A 20,106-nucleotide genomic window follows, 5' to 3' on the forward strand; every position below is an offset into this window, starting at 1 on the left:
TGAACATGAGAACACACAAATACACACATATGCCACCAAACTCGTGTCAGGTAAACCACAACAATTACAATCTCACAGTCATAATGAAATGGTGACAAAATTATACCCTCCGATCCCCCCGAGAGTCACAAGATTTTAATATCTGACATTTCTGCACATTGACACATGTGCGGCAGCATCTGCTGCCATGGCTGTGAAATCCACTCTTCTGCGGTGTCTGTCTGTGAGTGGGAGTGTGTGTGTGCGCGCTCTTGTTTCTTTAAATATATACACGTGCATTTCTGTGTGTATTTCACGATTTGTGCAAGTGGTCCAATATGTGGATGTACAACCTAGTGAGCTGCTTAAGATACCACATTTTGGACAAATTCTATGTATTTTTCAAAAAAAAAGACAATCACAGAATGCATTTCGTAAAAAAAAGTCAAAGCACAAGAAAATTCTACTTTTCTCAGTTTTTCTTTAGCATCATTTATATACTATTATAGTATTAGTGATATTTGAAATAGCTTTTGTTTTTATATTTTCAGTTTTCATTTTAATTTTAGTAATTTTATTATATACTTTTGTAATTTCTATTAGTCTTATATACAGTATATATATATATTAGGGCTGTCAAACGATTAATCGCGATTAATCGCATCCAAAATAAAAGTTTGTTTTTACATAATACATGTGTGTGTACGGTGTATAATTATTTTCTATATATAAATACACACACATGCATGTATATATTTAAGAAATATTTGCATGTATATACTGTGTATATATATTTATATTATATATAATTAATATTTTATTATTATTATAATTATTATAATTATATTTATATTTTATAAATAACACATTTTCTTAAATATATATATGCGTGTGTGTATTTATATATAGAAAATAATTATACTCCGTACACAGACATAAGTTATGTAAACACAAACTTTTATTTTGGATGCGATTAATCGTGATTAATCGTTTGACAGCCCTAATATATATATATATATATATATATATATATATATATATATATATATACAGTGAGGAAAATAAGTATTTGAACACCCTGCTATCATGGAGGGGTCTGAAATTGTCATCGTAGGTGCATGTCCACTGTGAGAGACATAATCTAAAAAAAAAATCCAGAAATCACAATATATGATTTTTTAACTATTTATTTGTATGATACAGCTGCAAATAAGTATTTGAACACCTGTCTATCAGCTAGAATTCTGACCCTCAAAGACCTGTTAGTCTGCCTTTAAAATGTCAAGTCAAGTCAACTATTTATATAGCGCTTTTCACAATGCAGATTGTATCAAAGCAGCTTCACAGTATTAAATAAAATAGTACATCAGTGTTTGTTTCTAGTGTAAAACGTCCACGTTTGGTAATGCTGATCAATAGTATCAAGGCCCGTCTTAAGGCCCGTCTTAAAATGTCCACCTCCACTCCATTTATTATCCTAAATTAGATGCACCTGTTTGAGGTCGTTAGCTGCATAAAGACACCTGTCCACCCCATACAATCAGTAAGAATCCAACTACTAACATGGCCAAGACCAAAGAGCTGTCCAAAGACACTAGAGACAAAATTGTACACCTCCACAAGGCTGGAAAGGGCTACGGGGAAATTGCCAAGCAGCTTGGTGATTAAAGGTCCACTGTTGGAGCAATCATTAGAAAATGGAAGAAGCTAAACATGACTGTCAATCTCCCTCGGACTGGGGCTCCATGCAAGATCTCACCTCGTGGGGTCTCAATGATCCTAAGAAAGGTGAGAAATCAGCCCAGAACTACACGGGAGGAGCTGGTCAATGACCTGAAAAGAGCTGGGACCACCGTTTCCAAGGTTACTGTTGGTAATACACTAAGACGTCATGGTTTGAAATCATGCATGGCACGGAAGGTTCCCCTGCTTAAACCAGCACATGTCAAGGCCCGTCTTAAGTTTGCCAATGACCATTTGGATGATGCAGAGGAGTCATGGGAGAAAGTCATGTGGTCAGATGAGACCAAAATAGAACTTTTTGGTCATAATTCCACTAAACGTGTTTGGAGGAAGAAGAATGATGAGTACCATGCCAAGAACACCATCCCTACTGTGAAGCATGGAGGTGGTAGCATCATGCTTTGGGGGTGTTTTTCTGCACATGGGACAGGGCGACTGCACTGTATTAAGGAGAGGATGACCGGGGCCATGTATTGTGAGATTTTGGGGAACAACCTCCTTCCCTCAGTTAGAGCATTGAAGATGGGTCGAGGCTGGGTCTTCCAACATGACAATGACCCGAAGCACACAGCCAGGATAACCAAGGAGTGGCTCTGTAAGAAGCATATCAAGGTTCTGGCATGTCCTAGCCAGTCTCCAGACCTAAACCCAATAGATATTCTTTGGAGGGAGCTCAAACTGTTTCTCAGCGACAGCCCAGAAACCTGACTGATCTAGAGAAGATCTGTGTGGAGGAGTGGGCCAAAATCCCTCCTGCAGTGTGTGCAAACCTGGTGAAAAACTACAGGAAACGTTTGACCTCTGTAATTGCAAACAAAGGCTACTGTACCAAATATTAACATTGATTTTCTCAGGTGTTCAAATACTTATTTGCAGCTGTATCATACAAATAAATAGTTAAAAAATCATACATTGTGATTTCTGGATTTTTTTTTTAGATTATGTCTCTCACAGTGGACATGCACCTACGATGACAATTTCAGACCCCTCCATGATTTCTAAGTGGGAGAACTTGCAAAATAGCAGGGTGTTCAAATACTTATTTTCCTCACTGTATATATATATACATATATTTATACTGTATATATATATACTGTATATATATATATATATATATATATATATATATATATATTTCATGTAATATTTATATTGTATTTCATTAAATCTTTGTTTCAATTACAGATAACTTTTAATAGTTTTAGTTAACACTTAACACTTGTTTTTTATTTACAAATACAGTTATATAAATAATAAAAAAGGGTTATTTTACCCAATATTTGTGTGTGCTATGTATGTTTTTGCTTAAGTATGTTACTGTTAGCTTAGCAACATTCTAATTGACATTTAGGGTACGTTTACAAAACAACAATGCACTAAAAATGGAAATGTTTTTCCTTTGCGCTTTTCCCGTACAGACGGCAATGTTTAGTTACCCTCATCTTCGTCTTGTGCCTTCAAAGACCACAACAGTGTTACATGGGGCTATGAAAATGGACTAAAAACGCTTTATTATGCATGCCAGTCCAGTAGTTGGCATTGGCGATAAAGAAACACTACACGCCTAATTCGCTTTTTTGTACTTCACACAGAGACGACAACAGTATGGTTTTCAAAAACTTGCACTTTGAATCCTGTTTTCAAAGGTTTGCATTTTCAGGCCCCCAAAACAGCGTTGTCGTGTTGGGTAAATAAATGACCAAAAGTTTTCAGTTTTTAGTTAAAAACAGTGTTGTGTAAATGACCTCTAAAGTGACAATTGCATTTAAAATATACACCATATCACTTCAGGCATTCCCTTGGGATCGAACCCATGACCTTGGTGTTGCTAACGCTATGCTCTAATGTTTGTGCTAACAAAATGCTAATAATACTAATAATAATAAACTTCTCAAGCTTCTCAAAGCGCTGTACACAATATAAAAATACAGTTAATAAAATACATAAAATAATATGTCTTAAGTTGAACTTTAAAAATGTCATAAGTCTGAATTTTCCTAAGTTCAAGAGGCAGAGAATTCCAAATGATAGGAGCATAGAAAGAGAAAGCCCTATCACACATACTATAGATCTTAAAGGAGTCATAACCTGCAATTTTCACTTTTCCACGAGAATCAATGTATGTTATGATTGCCTAACGATTATACACTGGCCGGGAAGCCGATATTTAAAAGTGAAGCGTTTGTTTACCTCAGGGTAAATAAACCAGCGCGCGTGCACGCGCACTCAAATACGAGATTTTGATTTCAGCCCCGTCTTGACGTCATGACGCTAACGTTACTTTGCAAACAACAAATGACTGAGATCATCATGAATTCGGCTATTGTATATTGATTGCCTAACGCTTATATATGAGGCGCCGTCTAGTTTGTGTGTGTGTGTGTGTGTGTGCTCGCGTCTTATATGAGTATGTGCGTGGAGAGTTCATATACATGTATGTGTGACTACTTAGTATGTATGCAAGCGTGTTTCATATATGTGTGCGTGAATGAAATTTGATTTAAGCCCTAAACGGCGCCTCATACTTATACACTGGCCGGGAAGCCGGTCGCGGCCAGGTCGGGTTCATTCATAACTTGCGCCATGATGTCATTTTGGAATGATATGCTAAAGCGTTACCTGCGGTGTCAACCCCCCTCCTTCCTGCCACCAATCAACGCGGCCCTCATTTGCATTATTAAAATGACCGTCCATGACAGCCAAAATATCGCATCAGATCTCGCGAGACAATAATGCCTTCAGAAATAAGGGTCTGAGGAGCTCTGTGTTTATTTTTTTTCCACTTTTCTTTTTTAGAAGGGCCTGAAAGACTATAATACAGCAGTAGGTATCCAAGGTAATACTAGGTTATGACTCCTTTAAGTGTGTTTGAGGAACAACCAGCAAGTTCGATTGTGAGGAGTATAATCTGTGATTTGGAGTATAAAGATGTAACAGTTCTGTTAAATACTGTGGTGCTAGGCCAATGCAATGCTTTATATGTGAGCATCATAATTTTGAAATCAACTCGGAACCTGACTGGGAGCCAATGCAAGTATTCCAAAACCGTAATATGATTGCATATCCTGGATCCAGTTAAGATCCTGGCATCCGAATTTTGTAAGTTCCAAATTGGTTTCTTGAACATGACAATGAGTTCACCATACTCAAATGACCTCCACGGTCACCAGATCTCAATCCAATAGATCACCTTTGGGATTTGATGGAACGGGAGATTCGCATCATGTACAGTCAAACCAAAATTTATTCAGACACCTTGCTATTCTCATTTAGCCTACATAAATTAACTATAGTGTCCTGCACCCACTAGTAAAAAAAAATATCTAAAATTATGTCTGAATAATTTTTAGCTTGACTGTATGTGAAGCTGACAAATCTGCAGCAACTGCGAGATGCTATCCAGTCAATATGGACCAAAATCTCTGAGAAATGCTTCCAGCACCTTGTTGAATCTATGCCACGAAGAAACCCAGTACTAGCAAGGTGTACCTAATAAAGTGGCCTGGGAGAATATATATTCCCAGTTGTGAAAAACTAAAAAACAAAATGATACTTTATATTTAAATTTCAGGAAAAAACAGCAACTCTAATGCTAATGGAGAACTCCAAATAGTTATGGGGAGTGCTATTCATGTGGCACTGCTTATGCATTGTGTTCCTAATTAGTTTCTGTCTTAGAAGGCAGCTGCCCATGTAGGCACCATGCAGCACGACAGCTCACTAGCTCTAGGAACATGTGCACCTTATGTGTTTTTCTATTTGTGGCTGTGTGTGTGTGAGCGCTACATATAACATATCAGTGTGTCTACACATAATTAGACCTCACCAACCGAACCAGCAGTCAGACTGCCAGTCGCTGGGATTGAATGAGGGAGACACTGGGCTGAACAGTAGAGTTCCATAAACACCTCTGGGTTTGAGTTTAAGTGTTTGAGACTGCTGCCTTAGGGTGACATGAGCGTGTGTGATTCTGAGTGGGAGCCCGGAGCTAAAGGCTGAGGGCGGCATGAAAGATACGCTGGCGTCTCCCTTCTGCCACAGGCTGCACACTTTCCCAGTTCTCCCCACAGAGCAGCCTCACTCTTCCCCTGCAAAGCTGTCAGTGCCACTTCAGCGATGCCGCTTGTCTTTGTTCCAGTCAGACGAGGATGATACAGATGAGAAGATAGATAAGATAGACTGCAGGCTGGAGAGGAAGTGTCGGCCGCTGTTTGGGAGTCTGTGGTTTGAAACGCCTTGCGCGTGGTTTCTGGTGGCGCGGAGGAAGTGCTAAATTGAATCTGTGCTCTGTGTAGTGTGAACTACTCGACATATCTTAACGTCTTAACTCAAAGCCCCCTTGCCAACTCGACACATCGAAGACGTTCTCACCTGTTGCATTATATAACTATTTCAGGCCGATGTAAGAGAAAGGGCCCTATATATATACACAATCAGAAGTGGTGTAGTAGAGCGATGGTTAGATGCAATAATAACAACTATAACAAACCTTATAATAGACTAAAGAGAAGGCTGCATAAATAGGATGCGATTATATCTTGGTCACATGCAAAGAAAAACAAGCAAAATCATGCAGAAAAAAACTACTGGACACATAAATGATATGCAGTATTTTTACATTTAATATATATGTACAGTATTTTAATATAAACTGAAATGTATATATTTTTATGTGTGTATTTGTATAAAATACAATTTAAATATAAAGTATAATTTTGTTTTTTTAGTTATACACATACAGTATATACTCACAGGCCACTTTATTAGGTACACCTTGCTAGTACCGGGTTTGACCCTCTTTTGCCTTCATAACATAACTTCATAAAGTATTCGTGGCATACAGTAGATTCAAAAAGGTGCTAGAATCATTCCTCCGAGATTTTGGTCCATATTGACATGATAGCATCACGCAGTTGGTGCAGATTTGTCAGCTGCACATTCATGATGCGAATCTCCCGTTCCATCACATCCCAAAGGTGCTCTATTAGATTGAGATCTGGTGACTATGGAGGCTGGTTGAGTATAGTGAACTCATTGTCATGTTCAAGAAACCAGTTTGAGATGATTTGAGCTCTGACATGGTGTGTTATCCTGCTGGAAATAGCCATCAGAAGATGGGCACACAGTGGTCATAAAGGGATGGACATGGTCAGCTATAATACTCAGGTAAACTTTGCTTTTAAACAATGCTCAGTTGGTACTAAGGGGCTCAAAGTGTGTCAAGAAAACATCCCCCCTGAACCACTGATACAAGGCAGGATGGATAAAAGCGTTCATGTTGTTTACGCCAAAATCTTACAATGTTGTAGCAGAAATCGAGACTCATCAGACCAGGCAATGTTTTTCGAATCTTCTATTGTCCAATTTTGGTGACCCCATGCGAGTTATAGCCTCAGTTTCCTGTTCTTAGCTGAAAGGAGTGGCTAGTGTGGTCTTCTGCTGCTGTAGTCCATCTGCTTCAAGGTTCGATGTGTTGTGCATTCAGAGATGCTCTTATGCAGACCACAGTTGTAACAAGTGGTTATTTGAGTTACAGTTGCCTTTCTATTAGCTTAATCCAGTCTATCATTCTCCTCTGACCTCTGGCATCAACAAGGAATTTTCACCCACAGAACTGCCACTCACTGGATATTTTCTCTTTTTTGGACCATTCTCTGTAAACCCTAGATATGGTTGTGCGTGAAAATCTGAGTAGATCAGCACTTTCTGAAATACTCAGACCAGCCCGCCTGGCACCAACAACCATGCCATGTTCAAAGCCACTTAAATCACCTTTTCCCCATTCTGATGATCTGTTTGAACTTCAGCAGCTCATGTTGATCATGTCTTCATGCCTAAAAGCATTGAGCTGCTGCTATGTATATAATATAATATATATGCTGATGTATATAAATACACAATTAATTTTGTAATTCTTTTTTAAATTATACATAACTCTCTCATTTCCTCTTGTCATGTCGTACCTCTTCAAGTGAACAGGGTGAGCCAAGACCGCCACTGTTGCCCCCTCAAAAAGGCACAAGAACGTCTTTTTATTTAGTCTTACCTGAGCTTCTTAGGTTAAACAAGGTATTTCCATGAGTCGTTTTAAATGGTAAACATACTCTAAACACGTACAGGAACATGATAGTTCCTGTATTTTAGTGAACAGAAAATCTTTTGTCTTGTGAGGAGACATTAATTTATCTTTGCAGTGGGCCTTGACTGCGGTAATTGTTGTGTGAGGGCAGGCGGTGTGCCGAGTCAATCGCTCTCTCTCTCTCTCTCTCTCTCTCTCTCTCTCTCTCTCTCTCTCTCTCTCTCTCTCTCTCTCTCTCTCTCTCTCTCTCTCTCTCTCTCTCTCTCTCTCACTCTCTCTCTTTCAGGCACGTAGATTCACTCTTTCCGACACGCGTGTGCATGCAAGAATGAGTCAAAATGACTTATCCAGCGGGGGATGTATTAACACTTCATATCCATAAAATCAAACCTGCAGCATGTCATGTCGAGCACATCAGTCAGAAAGGAGCACCAACACAAAATAAATATTCCAATTTCAGTTTTCTCTTTATATAGTACATAAGGCAATTTGTGATTTTCAGTATAGCCAAGTACAGCCTACGCTTACAAAAATTCACCATGGTAACCATAGTTTCCACTAAAATATCATAGTTACCATTACTACAGTTATTGGTTTTGCATCAAAACGGTGGTAAGTCGATATTAGCCACTACTGATATCACAGAAAGAAAGACTACTATTTAAATGGGATCCCAAATTAATTTAATATGAATTTACAGTAGTAGCGACCGTAGAAAATGGTATTTTGGCATAAATATTACATCATGACAAACCATTATACTTAAGAAATGTGCCTTATTTTAGAGGAAAACGGGATTTCGGATGATGCTAGATTGTAAAAAGTCTCACTATATGACACCAAAATATTTCATAAAAAGGATGATATTTTTACGAAAGATTACAAATGTTTCTTTAGAATAACACGCATTAATCAATCGTTCTTGTGTATTATGAAAAGCAAATAAGGGGAATTTATAGTTTGACTTCAACATGCTGCTTTTTTGTAGTGGTAAGGTATAAGTGACTGACCGTCACGATTTAATGAACAAATCATTTTGAAAATATTTAGCAATTTAAAAAAAAATCATGTATTATTATATTAAGAAAGGACTTTCTGCCTAAACTCTATCCATATTTCACTGCTGTCTAGCAACCAATAACATCTTCCTAAAAATGACTCATAATCAAAACCCTCACGCGGTCATGATTCTTCATAATCAACCGAAATACTCTGACATCCCTTTTTCGCTTTCCCCAAATTTCTCTCTGAATCTCCCCATGAGCTCGCAGCAAACATCTCGGGAGTGTTTTCCACTGCTTGTGCTATTGAGGCTAAACAATTTCACTGCACTAATTGGCCAATGTCAGGCGTGACACTAGGATAAACAAACGCTGCTCAGGAAAACTGAGACAAATGTTGGCTAATTAAACTGATGGGGGAGAGAAAAAAGCTGACAAAAAAATTAGAAAAGAGGAAGAGAAAAAAATCCCACCATGTGAGGCAGGCTTCCCATTTCCAAACGTCTCTGCTCCTCTAATTAGTCTTTATTTGGCAAACGGGAGAATGAAATAAATATATGGCGAGGTAAATAAATAAAAGCGTTTTAGCGGCAAAAGTCAAAAACGATTTTTGCTGCGTTTTGCGCCGAGACCTTTGAAAAAGGACAAAACGGGGTTGTTTTAGCGAAGGCCTCAGATCTGCCGTGTGATCGCCTCCCTTCTTCTCTTCATCATCTCGTTCGCCATTTAATCACTTCTGTCAATTTGTTACTCTCTGTCTCGTTTGCGGAATAAACAGTCACGGCATGACGACGGACCTTGGCTTTGTTTGCGTTGGACTTTGAGATGCGCTGGCACACACAAATGCGTTTCTGTTACCTTCCCTGTTTCTAAATCATTTCTCTGTCTCTCCTTCCATAATCTTTCATGCTGTCTCTCTCCCTGTCTCAATTCCTGGTTTTACCACCCCCGCTCCACCACCTCCTACTCCGGAGCGCGTGTCACTGGATGTTTATAGGCTGTTGTTTTCGACGCTGATGACCATTGTCACACAGTGTTTCTATTACCCATCTGCCCTGATGGATGGCCTCTCTCTGCGCACATGCTGATAGGAGTGTCCTTGATCAGCAGAGGAAGAGAGAGAGAGAGAGAGGAGGAGGAGGAGGAGGAGGAGGAGGAGGAGGGCTGGCTGAGGTGTGGTTGGCACTACCTGTCCATCCACGGTCTCGGCAGACTGCAAACTTCAGCCGTGACACGTGTAGATCAGCCCACTTACAGACGCGTGGTGACACGCCGGTTGTAAATTGGGCCGCTGCCAGCTGAGGTGGGTGTGGATGCCGAGTCCCTTTCACTGCTTAATTGGCAACCAGCAGTCTGAGGAGGACGGCACCGTCTTTGCCGTACAGTTGTGTTGAAGGAATCCGCGGGACAATGGAGATGTAACGGGCCAAAGCTTTAATTAAAGACATAAGTTGGGTGTCTCTGCTGCACTTCTGTATTTTGCGAACACATGCAGAAGCTGCTTTTGTTTGAAGCACAAATGTAAATAGCAAGACTGGCGATCCAAGTTTGGAAAATACAGATTTTCATTTGAAACGTTGATTCTTAAAATCCCAAGTATTAGCTTACACTGTATGTTGTGTGATTTCAACCAGACAGTGAAATCTGGTTCAGGGAGAAATTACTCTTATGAACCGGCACAATATGTGTGACCAGTGTAGTCTGATTCAGGAACAAATGAGTCTTATGAGTTATTTTAATCAATCATCCAAAAATAACTTCTTAAATATATAAAATTGTAGTATTTTAATAAAATACTTTAGAAATAATAGTATACATTATATGTAGGCCTAAAATTAATATATATTATATTTATTTTTATAAGCTTGTGTGCATGTCTATATATATATATATATATATATATATATATATATAGCTGGTGTTTCTGACATCACAAACTACCTTGTAACCAATCAGGGGTGCGTTTCCCGAAAGCATCGTTGGCCAACTATGGTCGCAAGTTCCGTCGTTACCAATAGAGTTCAATGGACATTGCGATGAACTTGCGACCATAGTTGGCCAACGATGCTTTCGGGAAACGCACCCCAGGTCAATGTGTGATCATCAACGAGTGGATCTCTGAGCTGGTGTGAGTGAATGGAGGCGGGGCTAATTTGCAAATTCATAGAACCGCGTATACTAAATGAAGCAAGGGTGTAGAGTTACATTCAAGCTATATCAAGGCAGGACCATTTTTTTCAAGGAAAAAAACTTTTAAATCTGTCATTTTGGTGATCAAAGGTGAGTTTTAAGGGAAACAAATATTGACTACAGGGGGACTTTAAATATTTATGAATCGTTCAAAAAGACTTAAATATATATCATTTTTATATTTTTATAAAATGCATTAAAATATTATATTTTATAATAAATAATTGTATTAAATTGTAAATTATATATATATATATATATATATATATATATATATATATAGTGTAACGGTTCAAATTGCTCACGGTTCGGTTTGCATCACGGTTTTAGGGTCACGGTTTACGGTACGGACTCTGTTAACTGTAAATTTAACATGCCAAAATAACTTGCGAGATGTATGATATTCCATCATGTAAGCAAAGTCAACAGTGATTACAAGGTGTTTGGTTTCATTTCTTTGACATGTTTTCTAATTGATGACTAGTCTATTCTTGGGCTATGGTTAGACATCTATAAAAGTTTCATTGACAGCCCAAATTTCGCCTTATTTTAGCCTAGATGTGAGGGCTGTGTTTGGACGGCTACTAGACGTCTTTTAAACGCAAAATTGCTTACTGGAGAGTGATTTCCCCGTCTTTTGTTGTTTGATTAACATTACTCACAAAGACAGGCATGATGACATAATTTTGACATAATTGTGTGAATTTGTTGAATTTGCCGCTGTCTGTGTGCGCAGTTCAGCACACAAATCTTTTCACAGCGCGCGCAAGTTATCATTCTTGTCTTCTTGCTCTTCAATGTTTAAATTGACAAGGCTTAAAAACACGTGCAAGTGAGTTTAGTCACAGTTAGTCACCAGCGCTCGCGTGCTATCAACACCCGGATGATGACGGCGTAAATGACTGGTCATGTTCAAGCATACGGCACTCACACTGAACAAACTTTACAAATAGTGACTGTTTTGTCCATGTTTTTTGATCATCGCTGTTGTAATCTATTGGGAAGCCATTTTAATTTTTTTTTTTTTTTTATGGAAACATGTATTACATGTACATTCTTAACCATTCTTTCTTTTTTCAGAATTTTGCATCCCAAGTTAAAAAGAGTAAAATAAACGTATGTCAAGGTGCCTACCTTCAGAACCATTCTTCTGCAGCTGTTGAACTCAAGAACACGTCCTGTTTGAACAGCCCCTAAGTATGTATTTGAAGCATGACATGAAAAGGGTTTAAAAACGTATGGTTAGGATGAGGTCACTTTAAAAAATGGATTGTGCGCCATATGTGGAGTCGTTTCGAGTGTGTTTGGCTGTTTCATCTCTGATAAGAGTCATATTAATGATATTCTGTGTGGGAACAATGATAGCAGCGATTTGCCTCAGCATTGTCATTTACTGATTGATTATCCAGTGATTTATGTTTTAATATGAAGGGGGGGCCGCACCAGAGCACATAATACAATATCCACAGTTAAAATAACTTAACGAGCTGGAGGGAGAGAAAAAACAATGAAATTTTAAATGGATAGAACAGCTTATCAGTTATGACCCCTCTACATATACACTCTACGCGTGTGCGTATGTGTACATTAATAAGAGACAGAGAGAAAGCGGGAGATTGAGAGCGAGCGAGTGTGTTTCCTCTGTAGACAGTAGGCTGATGATGAATTTTTAAACAGATCACACTGATAATTGTATTTCATATCTGTCAGTGAGGAGGAGACTGGCCACTGAGATGCTATTTATGTCAGCGCACCTCGCTCGGTACAGCCCTCAATAAAACTCAAATCACGAGGGAGATTGTTAAGTCTTCCTCAAGAATTATTAAATCGAAGGAAAATTTATGGATGACACTTTATAACAATTAATCAAGAGATGTTGATTAATAAAGTTATCCTCCTCCTCCTCCGTTACAGCCGATGTCGGGCAGCTGAGCCGTGGTTGTCGTCACAGATATGGTTTTGTCATTCTCTCTGATTAATGCAGCCCAGAGAGACGCCTCCTTCTTTGCCCACCACACCCTCGACTCAAAGCAGCCCGACACACTCGAAACATTTTCTACCTGTTAACCTTGAGAAAATATTTGAATGAATGGGGCAACAGAGAGCGAAGGAGATCATGTGGGACTGACTGAAAAAAAAAAAAAAAAAAATTCAAAATGTAGATTTTGGAGAATGTCACCCAGCCAACCTTGTCACTGTGATTAGGCTACTGTGATTAATTAGTTTAATAAGATTGAGCATTTAGGTCAGAAGTTTGTGTATATGTGCCTTTTTTTTCTTTTTAACTACTTCACAACCTAAAATCCTAACTAATATACAGTACATTTAAATCAATCAATCAATCAATCAAAATAAATGATAGATAGATAGATAGATAGATAGATAGATTTTTTTATGTACATATACTACATGAATTGGTAACACTATACAATAAGGTTAATTAGTTAACATGAACTAAGAATGAACAATACTTCTAGAGCATTTATTAATCTTAGTTAATTTTAATTTCAACATTTACTAATACATTATTAAAATCTAATGTTGTATTTGTCAACATTAGTTAATGCACTGTGAACTAACATGAACAAACAATGAACAGCTGTATTTTTTATTAACTAACATTAACAAAGATTAATAAACACTGTAACAAATGTATTGCTCATTGTTAGTTCATGTTAGTTAATACATTAACTAATGAACCTTATTGTAAAGTGTTATGAATGCATGAATACATCAAAATGAATACATCAAAATATAAAATAACAAATATAACAAAATGTTTAAACAAAGCAGATTAATTGCTCATATTTACAGAGGGTACCATTTATTGCATTTACAGTAATAATAGTCCACTGTACTTCTGTAAATGTGTATTTGAATTAAAGCAGGAATGAATGGAGAAATTCAGTTGATGAGACCTCGAAGAAAGAGAAAAAAATGGAAAACTGGCCAGTATTTGAGGAACAACAACAACCAAAAAAACCCTCTCATTGAGAACGAAGTGGTACGCGTGAATGTTTGCAGGGTAGTTTGGGGTGGAGCAGGGCCGTATACGTCTGAGTTGCTGATATAGCCTTGAGTCTGGCGTCATCAGTCGCTCCCGCTGCAGAGGCCAGCCAGAGCTAGCCGAGGCTTTTGGAAAGACAGGGACGGCGTTCAGGATCCTGCCAGGGTGTGGAGCGACAAACGTAGGGCCGGAAAACCTGGCCTGGTTCAACACCCGGATCAAAGGCAGTGAGACTCTATAGGGGCGTTTGTTTGAATCAACCTATTTCTGGCAAAGAGAGTGAAGGGACGTTCAGTGTGGAAGACGGGTGGACTGAAATGGTGCGTACGGAGCCTCCTCAGTGTTACATAAACCAAAACCCCTATATAAACACCTCCTGACTACTGAATTGTGTTTTGATAGGCAGCCATATCTGCTCAAATAAACAGAAATGGCAGGTTTGGGCTGTGAGATGTGACCTGCGTTGGCTAGGCAAGATAAGTTTTTCTGGTTATATTTATCATATCATTTTACTAAGACTCTAAGGCTAATTTCCCCCATGTCTTTTCAGTGAAAAAGAAAGGAAAAAACCCACTCATTTATTTGAATGGTCTCAAATGCACCATGTTTGGCATCGTGCAGGATATTTTAGCTGGTCAGTGGAGAAAAGAGGAAAACATTTATTGTTGTTCTTATTAATGCTTTTCGATCTTTTATAATAACAAACACATTTCCACTAAGCGTCAGAAGTAGAGCACTCCGAGCAGCTTTAGGGGGCTGTTTTTCTCTTTGTTGCATCAGTATAGAGGAGAGATCTCTCTCTAACTGAAACCCTCAGGCTATGAGTTTGACTGAAGCAGAAAAAAAAAACATCCTATTATGTTTCTCTTAAAAACCATACATTATCAAAGGCGTCTCATGCATATCTTTGATCTAAAATGGTTACATCTTAATAATTATGGTTCAGAAGTACGAAATAATAAAATGTTTCGAAATTGTTCGCCATCTTCGCCTTTTCCTGCGTTAAAAAATAAGACCTGGGGAGCAAACAAACAAACCAACAGAAAAATAAAAACGGACAGAACTGCGCTGCTATATATTTAATGACAAGATCTAGAAAGATGGGAAGTATCCTTTTTAAAAATGGAATATAAATCACGCGTGTCTCATCTCGATCTTTGCACTGTTTCTTTCACTTTTTAAATTCATCCAGTCAATAAAACGCTGAGAGAGACGTTTCCAGTAATCCTGCATGCTTAAATATGACTCCAGGAGTTTTATCTGCACCGCGTTTTCTGGCCACTCTCTTTCCGAGCTTCTGCGGAAAATGATGTTTTTACAGAACATTTCCCTTTGCAACCAATCAAAGAGGTGCAGTCAGTGGTAATGAAACAGGAAAACATTTCAGCACTCCTCTCTCCTCTTTAATGGCTGAAAAATGCTAATTGGAAGAAGACCGCATGCGTCAAAGAAAACAAAAGAGGTGGTATGGCAGGCAGCGGGACTCATGTTGGAGGATGGTATTTTGAAATGTGAAATGTGTCACTTAAATCCTGCTGAAACGCACAGGGTTTGGTGGGAAGGATCGAGGAATGGAAGCCCCTCCTGAACGCCGAGGTGCAGCGGAGCAGGAAGAGACGTTTATGAGGTAATAACCAGATACAGTCACACAGAGAATTAAAATCTGGTTGAAGAAACCTGAAAGATCCGGATAGGCAACTACAAACTGATTCCTGAAACGTCTCGGTCGCTGATTGTCATAAGCACGACTTGTTGCATACATGCAAATGTCTAAATAAAACATCCAGTATTTGGGATTGTTTTAATTGTGCAACTAATCGTATAGAAATCTGTTTTGACAGCATCTGGACTTACTTTTAGCTGCATTTCAATCACGTTGTTTACAATGAATCAAACAATAACACCAAAAACATGTCTCGAAATCACATCTCATGTGTTGCACTAATACAGTCTTATTTGGTATAAATCAACAACCTTTTCTCTATTATTTGAAGGGAATAAAAAGACTAAAATAGAGGGATTCCACCACATGTCAGGCTCTCAAGTCAAAGAAGTTTTGTGATCAGCATTTAGTTGAAAGAAGAAAAGTAATGAGTTATGTAAAGCTGTGTGATGGGCCTCCTTCCTCCAGAGAAAGGTGACATTTTAATTACCCTGCCTTATCTGATGGGTTTCAAGATATTCTTCCCAGTAAAAGCCTTCTCTTTATTATTTTTTGTATTATAAATTCTTAGCTTTCGCCTGTCAATGACTGTACAAAATTCATTTGACCCAGTCGTTGATTGAAGCTGAAAGTTTTTATATGGCATAAAATAGTTTTATCAAAAATCTCGTCAGTGTGAGAAGTGTCTCCTGCTTTTATGACAAAAGAAAAAAAATCCCTATGAAGGAATAATTGTGATAAAATAGATTTTTGACTCGAGTAATAAAAAACTTGCTCACTCGCTTTTTTTTTTTACTATTCCTTTCTTTTTTACACATGCAATCATCCTATTAATAATTTAAAAAGACTTTTCAAATGATACCAAAAGACACCATAACTTTGTCCATCGTCCTTTATTTGCATGATTATATAAATAAAAGAAAAAACAGCAAATTAATGAATCAGCATATTGTATTTTATTTCAAACATTAGAATAAGAATTAGCTTAAGATACACAGTAATTACTTAAACAGTGAAAAACACAAATATATGTACTGGCTAAAAAAAAATAAAAAAAATAGCAGTGCTACAAAAGCTCAAGAATCAGTGGCAACAACAGCTGTTCCAGCGATACAGAACTGTAATTGTAATTCTGTATATACAGTATTTCAACTTAAAAGTGATTGTAGAGATGTAGCAATATTAGTTTTAATAAACATAATTGCAGTGTTGGCATGTAAATGGCTTTGATCATGATCACGGACGTAAGGTTACACCACTGCGCCGTTCTGGAGTATTATTACCACTATTTGGGTTGCCGTGTTTAAGTGCACTACTAATTTTAGCAGTACTGACGTTAATACCCAAGCGATCATCGCCTTTAATAGCTGGGTGGCTTCATGTGCAATTGTGAACAGCTTTACAAAAAAAAAAAAATGAATTATTAAAAAATAATAGACAGGAACATATTTAAATATGCAAGTGTTGCTGACCTCTGACCTGTGGACTGCAAGACTGTCCTTTTTGAAGAACGGCAGCAACACCTGCAAGACAAGAACAACATTTTGGAAGCATAATCAATACATCTGAGTCACATGCGAGGTTAGGGTACTTTCTCGCAAGATTCACAAAACAAAGCTATTTCTGTAACCCCATGGGGGAGATATGCTGCTGAAAAATAATGCTGTATCGTGTAATTGGTATTGATCTTGCCTGCTGATTTTGTGAAATACATGATTATTAAAAAAAGATCACTTGACACACATATTTGCATGATGTGTTAAAGTTTTAGGAGAATCGTATGATTGCTTGTAAATGTTCTCTTATGTTTCTCCACAGACTATTTACATTACCGTTGAAAGCCACAGTCCAGAATTAGTAAGTATGTGCATTTCCAACACGCATGACAAATGTATGATCAAGTCCTTTTTTAAATATGAAAAAATACCTTTTTTGTCATTGTGACAGGCTATAGAGTTCCTCTGCTCAAAAATACATCAGTGACAGCTAGCTATGTTTTTGTTTAAAAACCTTCAGATCTCGCCATACAGATCTTTGGACACATATGACGGCATCCCGCCTCTTGTAGCGTGCGGGCAATTTGGATCATAATTTGTTGATGTGATGTGACATGCTACATAAAAAAAAAAAAAAAATAAATAAATAAAAAAAAAACGCCTTCAAAGACTATCACCTCGAATCTCCCTCGGTTTCTCAGTTTCAGTCTTGTACCATCCGTCTGCGATCCCTTAAGCAGACAGCGTAATATTGAGACATGAAGAATTTCTTCAACGTATAATGTGCATTATAGCATGTCCTGCCATTTTAATGCAAATAGGGCCAGCTACAGTAAATAGCAGATCAGACTGAAATGCGTATAAATCTGAGGTTATTTTTCATAACATAAGAGAGATGAACCAAATCAATTTGCTCCAGTTTCTATAAAGTATAAACACATAAAAGCGGTGACAGAGAATCAGTTTAAAACACTATAACACCATAAAAGGCATAACATCTATAATCAGTCTGATGCTGCTCTCTTAAAATACATTAAGTTAATAAATAAAAAATGTAAATATATATTTCTTAACACTGCATGTAGCGGGTGAGAACATACATGTTTTATTTTTTACACAGCTCATGTGTTACTCACTTATGCTTTAATGCTCATGTTTTCCAATCATTTCCAGTCATTCATTTAATAAGAGAATCACAGAACTTGTGTAGGAAACGCAAAAACGAACATTTCTCCTATTGTAGGAGCTTTAACCAGCACTATAATGCTGAAAATGACAGAGTTCAGACTCCACACGAACTGTTCAAAGTGCGTTGGCATTGCATCTTGAGCTTACGCTTATGCTTGCGTGGCATTCCTTCAGGCATGGCCTTTTACAAAAGAATAAAATGTCCTACACTGAATAAGATAATAGGTACACACAAACATTTATACATTATATGTAGATAACTATTCCCAAAACACACACACACACAAGCATATGCCGACCTGTCAACACTAATGTTCACTACCAAAATCTTCTGGCACGTGTTAATAAAATACAAAGTGCATAAATAAATAGTTTTACTTATTTTTCACTGGATGGAAAAAGATGCAATAACAATTTCATTTCTCAAACACATCAATTGAAAATACTGTAACTGTTTGTATATCTAATTATCTAAAATTATTTCAGTTCATCAGCATAGAATGAGCACAGCTGGGTAATTCACTATGCTAAGACACACTCTAGTTTGGGTTTGGAGGAAGCCAGCATGATCAGCATGGATATTTTTGTCTACTGCATTCTTTTTTTATTTACACTTTACATTACAGTGAAATTACTGATACCAATGAACAACAAATATCTAATATGTACTTATTTTGTCAATTTATTTGCGCATTTATTTACTTATAAATACACATAATTATTGCTGTTGCTTGTAATCACTTGTATTAATATATGTTTAGCACAGTCAGGCACGGTTACATAAAGCATTAAATCCCTTTTAAGTGCACACTAACAACACCTTGAAGGGAATTTCATCACAATGCTGAATACCAAACATTAATTCTGGAGGACAATGCCGCAAGAACTGCTCCAAACAAACAAGAAAGAAAGAAAGATCACTGATTTGTAAGTCTATTAGGATAGAGCGAATAATGCACAATGATACCACGACAAAATAGCACAAAGCATTCATTTCTAGGGAATGGAAGTGAATTTCAGTCATACAGTTACAGTAAGAAACTGTTAAAGAAAAGTGGAAGAACAGCTAAAATGAGCTAGATGTATGTTTTTTAAATGTGATTTTCACGACAGCAAGAATAAGATAAATCAATAATAATAAGAATAGTAATAATAATTATTATTATTATAAAAATACAGTTTTATAAAAGTTAAAATTAAGTCAACTGTTAGAAAATACACTCTTTATAACAAACGTTTATTTGAAAATGACAAGCTAATTATCATTGTACCTTTGTCTTGCACTGAGACAGAGAGATGTCTGTTGTTAACACGCTATAATCTCGGAAAACCGTCGTATTTTTGCCCAGCGATGCTTCTGCCCAACAGCGGGAGGAATCTTGGCTTCTTTGAGCCCGATGAGTTTCTGATGGGAGATTGGTGACGTAAGAGCCATCAACAGCGACAGGCTGATCGAGGCAGTCGCGAGGATGGATAGATGGACAGATGTTGGGGCGGAACTTGGACATATTTTCACATTATTAGCCCCTACCGACAGGCGTACAGCATAAATGAACAGTTATATTGCAACTGGCAATAGCTCAAGGATGCGCAGCACCGTCAAAGGTAAGAACATGATTTAAACGTCGCGTACAGAGATATAACGCTTCGGTGGTGGTGATGTATAATATCCTAGCCTGGCTTATTCATACATTTACTCTATACTAACAAATGTGTACACTCACCGGTATGCGGTGTGCAAGGCGAACCTCTCGCGTCGG

The 20,106-nt window shown here is 37.7% G+C and overlaps 2 protein-coding genes across 2 annotated transcripts in view; both read left to right on the plus strand.

Moving 5' to 3' along the window:
* The window catches only part of cndp2 (carnosine dipeptidase 2), a 365,464-nt gene that overhangs the window by 236,550 nt on the left and 108,808 nt on the right, over window positions 1–20,106 (plus strand). The window lies entirely within an intron of this gene.
* Window positions 19,659–20,106, plus strand: part of tshz1 (teashirt zinc finger homeobox 1) — a 37,874-nt gene continuing 37,426 nt past the window's right edge. The window contains exon 1 of the mRNA XM_079878484.1: window positions 19,659–19,951. The gene's annotated coding sequence lies outside the window, so the exon portion shown is untranslated. The remainder of the gene's footprint in view (window positions 19,952–20,106) is intronic.

Source organism: Squalius cephalus (assembly GCF_949319135.1).
Source record: "Squalius cephalus genome assembly, chromosome: 8".
Classification (NCBI taxonomy): Eukaryota; Metazoa; Chordata; class Actinopteri; order Cypriniformes; family Leuciscidae; genus Squalius; species Squalius cephalus.